This window comes from Poecilia latipinna, unplaced genomic scaffold (genome assembly GCF_001443285.1).
Source record: "Poecilia latipinna isolate Pla-1442-1.1 unplaced genomic scaffold, P_latipinna-1.0 Scaffold2190, whole genome shotgun sequence".
Taxonomy (NCBI): Eukaryota; Metazoa; Chordata; class Actinopteri; order Cyprinodontiformes; family Poeciliidae; genus Poecilia; species Poecilia latipinna.
Window position 1 is genome coordinate 69,868 of NW_015114806.1, and position 9,244 is coordinate 79,111.

Consider the following 9,244-nt stretch of genomic DNA (forward strand, 5'->3'; position numbering starts at 1 on the left):
ATCGATTATTCAATTAGGTGATTATTTGAATCGTCTCAGCTCTTCTTGTCTTGGTCTTGGTTGTCTTATTTGCCTTATACAGGTTGAAATTGTTCCTTTCCAACCTGCAGATATTAACATTCAGGGAGACAACATGGAGAAATTCCTCAGCAAACAACCAGGAAACTATGGAAATGAACTCCAGTTCTACTTCACATTTCAAATAAATATTCAAATCTGATTCAAATGCGCATCATTTCCATTCCTCTCTACAGCCTGCGTGTCTGTCGGGGGGTTAAGCTGCAGCAATGCCCTCCTTGGAGGTCACAAGTCGAGGAGGAGTCACGCAGCCGAGATGCGGGATCTCCCTCCTTCCTAACGCAATAAGGCGGGACACACCCAGCCGGAGAGGAGGGGAGGAGGTGGGAGGAAAGAGAGGAGAGAGCCTCATCCACCCATCCAGGCGGATGACGTAAGGACGGCTCTTTATGCGCTAAAGCCCCGTTAATTAGAAGAAACGCACTCGGTGAGGATTTTTCCACCTCCACTGCAGGAGCCTGATGTTGGGGGGGGGGAACCACTCCGACCAGCCCGACGAGCCGAGCCAGCGTGATGCCACAGATCCACCCGGGCAGTCCCCAGAGCAACCAGTGGCACCGGGAGAAACCAGAGACTCCCGCAAACTGGTTCCAGACCCTCAGAAAAAAAACACCCGCAGCGCCATCCATACACTGCGTCACTTTTAAACACATTCCCCGCAAACCCAGCGCCGTTCGGCTCAGTTAGCACCCCCAACCAGGTTACTGGGAACCAGCTCCCCCAGTTCGGCCGGTCTGTGGGACACAGAAACATCCTGGATGAAATAGAAAAGCAACTTTAGCCGCTGATCCAGCCAGTCTCATGGAAAGTGGCCACTTAATGGAAGTTTGATGAATAATAACCTGATAATAAAACCAACTCGACGGGTTATAATGGCATCCGCCTCGCAGTGCGGGTAAACCGGGAGATCAAGGGCTTTAACGGCCGATTCAGTCCATTTCCGAGCGCAAAAAAACGGGCAGCAGGTCTCCATGGAGCTCTGACTGCGGATAGAGGAGGCACGTACCGCCGCTGCTGTACCCGAGCTAACGTCCGGAACACGGAGCCGCGGGGGGAAAACGAGCCGCGGTGTTTCCACAGCTGGAGCCGGGATTAAAACCCGGGGATCCAGATCGACGTGAAAGTGGATCTTAGTGGGTTCGCCACGGCTTCACACCTGTGGATAACCGAGGCGGATAATAAGGAGGAAAAACAGCCGGAGTGTCCGTTTACTGGCGCAAACAGCCTCGATAATTAGCAATTAAAAAACAGATTTTAGAGAACAAAACAGAACATTCAACATGTCGGATCCGCGTCTTCCAGCCACAAGTGGACATAAAGTTTAACTGCGCAGGAATTAGACGGTACCTTCAACAGGCGAGTTCTGGTCCAAATCACGTCCTGCTACTGAGTCCGAACCGCGGGGCAGAGTCCTTACTGGGGCTGGTTCATCTCCCAACAGGGCTCCGCGGTGGAACAACCTCCGAGCAGCGGGGAGGAAGAAGAGGAGGAGGAGGAGGAGGAGGAGGAGGAAGGGGGGGGGACCTCCAACTGGTCTTCGTCCCGACGTTGAAACCAGTTCCTTCTTCAGCGGAGACCAGACTCTGGTCCTGGGGGCGAAAACGAACCGAATCCAGAAAAGAATCGATAAGGAGGGGCTGAAAAAAAGTCACCTCCCCACTCCTGGCACTTCAGATCCAGTAAATGGAGCCAGTTCGCAGCGGTGCTGTTGGGTTTCGGACTCGGTAGGTTCCGACAACGTCTACATCCAGAGAGAGACCCGGGAAAACTGCCGGAGCGACGTCTGCCGCACGAGCTGCGAGAGGCGGGGCCAGGCCGGGATCACCCTGCCCGCTTTTTAAGGTGGCTCCTGGAGTTAATTAGATCAAGAAACAGAAACCAGGGGCACGGACCGAACCGAACCGAAGCACATCTGGACCGGGACAGCAAGTTCAGGCTGGGGGGAAGCGAAACTAGTCCACATTCAGGGAGTTTAACCAGTTATGAGAGAGGAGTCAAACCCCCAGTTGACCTGCTCACCTTAACCGAGCTTCATGTTGCGCTAACCTTTAATTTAAGGTGCAGGAGGGTTGCAGCCTCTGGTCCTCTTTCTGTTTGTTTTGAAGGTGGGGAAGGTTGGCTGGGTTGATGCAAATGGTTGACAGTTTGGCCGTGGTGCCTTTTTGGGTCAATTTTTTTTCCCCTTTTTTTTCTTTTTTTTTTGATTGCATCAACACTTTTGAACTAAATTTGGCATCGCCAGAAGTCGGTCAGTATCAGATCTATACTAGAGTGGAGCCATACTTTCTCTAAGTTTTATTTTATTTTTGTATTGTAGTTTCTCAAGTCTGCCTCAAAAAAGATTTTGTTTTGATTTGCTCTCAAATTATATTTTCTTGCATTTTTTTAACAATCCACAGAAATTTGTTGTTTTTTTGTTTGTGAAATGTGTTGTTTTTATAGTTTTCTGGGTGATTGCAGACTACTGATCTTCAAAAACCTTGAACTGCAAATTCGATTTTGGCAGATATTTTTTGTCTGAAATGTCACTAAATGTAGCAAGACATGACCTGGTAGGCTGGTCTCTGATTTTTTAGATGTTTGGTGAAGTAGATAAGCTTGGGGAATAAGATCAGCTTCATGTGTAAGTATCAGCCGATAAATTAGCGCAGATAAATTTGTTCACCCTTAGTTAATCTGCTATTAAAGTATTTTGTAGACAGCATTAAACTTAAATTCTTGTCCCAGGTTTTAATAAAAAAGTAATTAAAATGAAAAAAACTGGAAAAATGTTTCAAGGTCAAAAGTTTGATGACATTTCAAACCTAAATAATGAAAAAGAATCGATATCTGTGATACAGGTTCTGTATATTTACTTACTATCAGATCGTTCCCAAAATATGTGGTATGGCACAGCTCTGCTGAAATCACCTCACCACAGCTTGGTTGCTATTTTTTACCCTTCCTTTTATATTTTTCATTTTCTACCATCATCAAACTTTCAAATCTGCTCCTACATTATTACACTTAAACATCCTTTGGAACACAATTTGTTGTTTGTTAAACAAGAATTTTAAGAATGAAAACACAACATCATTAAATAGCCTCATCTGTTCAACATGGAGTTATGGAAAATGATGTCATCAGAGATGGAGGCGGCTCTTGATTAAATTAGTTGTTTTTTTTTGTTTGTTTTTTTTACACTCTGCAGGCATAGAAAATGGATAAATAAATTAAAAGAATATTTCTTCTAACTGGCCGTTCTATCAGTTGTGGCTCCCACGCTATGCTAATGATGGAGAGGCAGAGAGCTGCAACGTTGGTTCACTGCTGGACAATAACAGGAGAGATGATGAATCTGGTGCTCTGGTGTTTCCTCTGCTGGTTCAGCTGCACCAACAGCAGGAAAGCATTCCTATGTATTTAGCTTCTCTTTGTTTTTTAAATGGAAAACCTTTATTGTTTGAAAGTTTTGTTCACAGAAGGAAGATTTTAATCTTTTTTGGTGAAGGAGGAACAATCTCTGCTGACACCAGTCACTCCTCCTCTGACTGCAGCATCACACCTGCTCCTGCCTGAGCATCAGAAAGAGGAGCTTAGTTGAGATGGTGGAAGGTTGCATTGGAGCTGCAACCCAAACTAAACTCTGCTTAGAGTCTCAAATAGCCCCGAACGCCTTCATGGTGTGGTTTCCCTTCATCACGAAGACCCTGAGTGAATCTGACTGATGTCGCTGCAGCTCCACCAGCCGAACCACCAGCAGAACCACCAGCAGTGTTTAAATGAAATACTTTAAAGTGCCAGTATCATGTAAAACTGACTTTTTTGAGCTTTCCATCATGTTATAAAGTTATTACCTCATTAAAAACATACCTAGAGTGTTGCCTTGAGTATTTCATGTATGTTTGAGAAATCCTTTAATCTCCATGGCAACTATTCAGCTGTGCAAAATGCTTGGATGGACCTAGCTCTGCCTTCGAGACGCAGCTCCTCCCACACTCAGCTCCTTCAGACTAGCCAACAGCAATTAGTTTGTGGTGGAACTGTTGATCTCATTATAGGAGCTACTTCTCAGAGCAACACTGGTAAGAATGTTGTTAAAGGGCTAATAGAGGAGCCATGTTAAGTTTTTAAAGAGACAGACCCAATTTCAAGGCATTATATAATTTCTTTTCAGCAATATTTGATATATAAATCACTTTTATATCAACTAATTTTAACATAGTTTATTATGTTATGAAATGGCACTATATATCTGGAAAACACATAATATTGCCTTCTTATAAAATTTTAAAGTGGCCCAAGATATAATTTCTGGATTGAAAAGATGAAATTACCAGTGCCCATGTTTTTGTAATTTTGCCTATTAAGACTCACATTTCCCCCAAACACACACATTTCTCTCCTCTCTATCGGATACGGCCCTGCCCTGGAGACGGGACGGCTAACCATTCAGGTAACAAACTAAACCAGAGGATTTGCCTCCTAAACCTCAGATGCAAAGGTCAAAATTTCACTCGCTTCATTTCAGTCTAGACAGAGCAACCTTACCCACTTCCTCTGCTATGGCCGCCACCAGCTGCCAGGACAATGCTTAAAATGTAGCTCTGAGGAAAAAAAATAAAAATAAACTAATTAAAATGTATCTCGTATATCAGCAGTGTCCAAAAGTTTTGCCATTAGACTAAAAAATGTAAAGCTGAGAGCATTTGAGAGCCACTTTTTTTCTATTAAAATTGAAAAGCATTATTACTTAATACATTTCTTTATTTATTTTCCCTGTCATGAATGTAGTTATTAAAATTTGCTAAAATAATCCCTGATGACTTCTAATTTACTTGTGTCTGTTTTATTGCAAATACAGTAGAGCGGTTACGTCTTTATATTAAACATTTCTTTTAAAAGCCTAAACAAGTTCAAATGAGCTGAATAACATTATAATTCATATGCTACTAAAAAGCTCTGTTCAGTAAAAGTCTGTTTCTGGGTATAAAACTGATGTGATTTTCAGAGTATTTTAATATGTAAATAATAACAGAAATCTTGTTATCCTGTTCTCAGGATAACAAGATGTTATTTTATTAATCATAAGACTTCCATAAAATGAACTTAAAATGCATCCTTGTTTTGAATTAATTTTTTTTCTGTGTTTTTCATCTACAGATTGTTTCATAGATCTTCACTGATACACACTGATGTTCTTCTTTTTCATCAGAGGCTTCAAATTTAGCAAACTATTTTATTTGGACAATCTGTTTTTTAATGAAAGATGACATTAAAGACAAACGTAGTTTAGTTTTTAATCCATCCTGGCATTCAGTATTTCCTGTTTTCAGTTCCTCAGTTTGGACTTGTTGGGCTTTTATCAGCAACACATTGCCTGGAGATGATATGGATTATTCTGCTGATCAAAGAGAAAGTGATAAATGTTTTAACTTCAGGCTCAGAGTTTGATGAGTGGGCTGCTGTTGCTGCAGATCCTCTGCTGCGTCGGTGACTGCAGCCTGCAGCATCAGTGCTCCAACACACTGTTGTCACAACAGGCCGGTGTGTGTAATGTCAATACAAGGAGAGGAGAGTCGACCAGGTAAACATCATCATGTGCAGCTAGAACATCGACAGGATCAAAGGCCGTCTCTAGCCATGAAAAACACCACTCTTATTCCTTGACTTGCAGTAAAGCAGAGTTGATTTAATGTTTTATGTTTTAATGCTCTCTGTAGTCGGGACTGAAGAACAGACTCTCGATATACTTTCTTATCGCGTTTAAAGGGGCAGTATTATATAAGTGTGACTGTTTTGAGCTTGACATCATGTTATAAAATTATTCCCTCATCAAAAACATACGTGGAGCGCTGCCTTGATACTTTTATGTGTCCATAGCAACCAGTCAGCTATTCAAAACACCTGGGTGGACCTAGCCCCACCTTTCAGATGCAGCTCCTCCCCCACTCAGCTCCTTCAGACTAGCCAACAACAATTAGCAAACACCAATACCCGTACTTGAATCAGGACCGATACAGATATTAATATCAGATCAGTGCATCTCTAATAGGATTATTTTAAAAATAGACAAAATATGCACATTTATTAGTGTATTAAAACAGACAATTTATAACAAGTGAAAATGAAAATAAAACTGTGCAAACAACAGAGATGTACTAATACCAGCAGGGAAGTAAACACAGGTGAAACCAGAACCAGAACCAGGCTCACTGCGAGTTGACCAGCACAAAAAGCTCAAATTAACACAGAACCAACTGGACCAGCTGGAAAAAGACAGAGATGAGGGCTAAAATCTAATTTCCAAGGCGGGGGACCCGACATGTGACCCAAACTCTTTCCAAAGGTTGAGTCGTCGCTGGATTTTCCTCAAATACTGAGGAGAAAATATCCTGAGAGATCGAGCTCAGGGTGAAGAGTCACCTCTCCATCTGTTCATGGCTGCACAGACAGCAGGAGTTCACACACACGCACGCACGCACGCACGCACGCACGCACGCACGCACACACACACACACACACACACACACACGAGGGAATGTTTCCATCACTTCAGAGGACATCAGCACCATTTCCTGTCAGTTTCAAGGAGAAACGCTGTAAACAAAGGCACTGCTTTCAGTCCCTGGGCAAGGCGAGCCGATGCTGAAATCTAACAGATAATATTAGGAAAAGTTTGTTTTGTTTTTTTTCCTCCCCAAAGCAAGACGGGGACAAGGACACTCTCACCAGAAAACAAAGAGAGGGTGAATACTATAGATATTTGAAGGATTTAGTCTGAAATGTCCATGAATCCTCAGACCCAACAGGCTTGTTCCTGTTTGCACACCATTGATTTTTCCTAGTAAATCATCTGCTTCAGTTCCAGCTCTGAGTCAAGCTTTTCCAGCCACAGAAGATGATGTTACCACACATTATGCATCTCTTATTAGCGGCTTCGTTAAAGGGACGTGTTGCAGGGGGAAGCAGCGCTGCAGCGGGCCGCTGACGGATCTGCTTGTCTGCAGAGAAATGGTGTCGTTCATCACGGGGTGCCGCGTTATTGGTGCTTCTGCCCTGCAGACCGATTCCAGCTGCTGCTCTCAGTCAGGGAGCAGATGTGGGGAAGGGAGTCTGTCTGCAGCGGCCACTGGGCCACAGGCCGGACAGAACAGGACGACACACACATTTCAATCTGCCTGGGTAAAAGGATTTCTACAGGTGGCATTCTCCCACTTTAACCACGGAGCTAAATACCTGAAAATATAAGGAAATATGGAACACTTTCATGCAATTTTGGAAAGTAACCAAGCTGAATTATAAATAAGATTAATATTAATTCATATAACTATTACTTTTAGTAAGAGAGCGACACTTTATCTAGTCATTGGACTTGAATGATTAAAACTATCTGGATATTTATATACAAATGTATTTACCTTTATGCATTAGCACTTTTTAAAAAAGAAAAAGGACACATATGAGACCTAGACAGTATGAATAAATATATGGATAACATACATTCGTATTTTTTTCTCTTTTTTTTATATATATATATATTCTTTTTTTTAGCTGAATTTTATTTTCTGTTATTTTAATTTTATTTTGTACCCTAAGTGTTGATTTTTGGGTAGAGGATCTTCAATGATTGTTTGAATGTATGTTTTCAAAAACTCAGTAAATATATTGTTAAATAAAAATTTACGTTTGGATAGCAGCACAAATGAAAATTTTTGCTGCACAAATGTTTGACACAAATTTAGTTAGATTTGGGTAATATGGGGGAGCTGATTGACCTTTTGACCTTTAAACTTTCATTAATATCCTCAAATCAAGAGCAGCACAGATGGAAATTTTTGCTGCACAAACATTTGACACCAGTTTTGTTAGATTTGAAGAAGGTGAGGAACTGACTTCACTCAGGTGCATGACTCAACCTCTGGATCTGTGATCACAGGATCCAGTTTGATTCATCTAAACTTGGACTACAGAACCCCCCCAATGGACTACATTAACAGTGAGTCTATGTGTTGATGTTGAAGAAGCTGATAATGCAGTTTGGATAAGTGCTGAAGACGGGTTTATGGTAATTAATGTGGTTCTGGAAACATCAGTGAAAGGTTTCCTGAAAACTGGAGCCTCAGAGGGGCAGGACTGGACCGGATTGGATCAGGCTGGATTGGATCGGACCGTATTGGATTGGATGCTGGCTGGAGGCTTCCAGTGGGCGGTCTCAGTGAAAAACCCAGCAGCAGCTCTGATTGGACGTGTAGTCCCTCATTGGCGTTCCTGCCAGAGAAGGCTCTGTTTTCCTGAGAAAGTTTTCAGCATTAATTTTGATTAGGAAGTGGAGTTTGTGATTGAGATCCAGCAGACTTATGTAAGGCGGTGACTTCCTGGGGTCATGATCCACCTACACTGCAGCGGGCTGACAACACGCCACGCTGAGACACATACTCCAGCTGGAAACATAAATCTCTCCATATATGCACTGACAAGGGTGACTGGATGTTGTATCCATGGCTACCTTCTCACGTAATCTGTATTATTTTTATCACAAAAGCCTTTCTGTTTTTCCTCCCAAGCCTCGTGCTAACATGATGCTGGTATACAGTCACTGCTATATGAAGACGAACCGGAGCTTCCCATTGTCTCCGAACCGGAGGATGGAGGAATCAGGGGAGGATTTTAATAAGATGAGACAAGCAGAGCTTCTCTGTTTTCACTGCATTTCTTCTCACTTGATGAAATTGAACACCTCATCCTGCAGATCCGACTGCTGGTCTCTCTCAATGAGTTCCTCTGCAGTAAACAAAAACTGTGACTAGACTGTAAGGGTGGGTTCACACAAGCCCTGTTTAGTGTGCTTTAATCAAACTTTAGTTCATTAGTTTAGAAAGTTCGGTTTGTTTTGGGATATGAAAATATGGAAACAAACTCTGATGTACCAAGAAACGTGAACTCTGGTCCACTCGAGCAGTAGAGTTTAGTAACAGCTGGAGGCTGTGCTGACTTTTTTCAGTGAGACCAGAAAGCAGCATTACAGTATCTATATGGCTGGAAATAAAAGCATTAAAGTCTAAGTATTAGAGAACAGGGACAACTCTGGCTACATTTTTTAGATGATAAAATCCTGTTTTAACTATTTTAATATGTGGAATAAAAGTGAGCTCAGAGTTGAGAAGACTCTGACTTCAAAACAAGT

The 9,244-nt window shown here is 42.3% G+C and overlaps 1 protein-coding gene across 4 annotated transcripts in view; it reads right to left on the reverse strand.

The window, feature by feature from the left end:
• LOC106936664 (plasma membrane calcium-transporting ATPase 1-like) overlaps positions 1-2,220 on the reverse strand; it is a 67,018-nt gene extending 64,798 nt beyond the window's left edge. For 2 of the 4 annotated variants that reach the window (XM_015017800.1, XM_015017798.1), the window contains exon 1: positions 1,426-2,219. The gene's annotated coding sequence lies outside the window, so the exon portion shown is untranslated. Of the gene's footprint in view, positions 1-1,425 lie in introns of all 4 variants that reach the window. The other 2 variants (XM_015017799.1, XM_015017797.1) reach the window with 1 other exon arrangement.
• Positions 2,221-9,244: the final 7,024 nt, after the last annotated feature.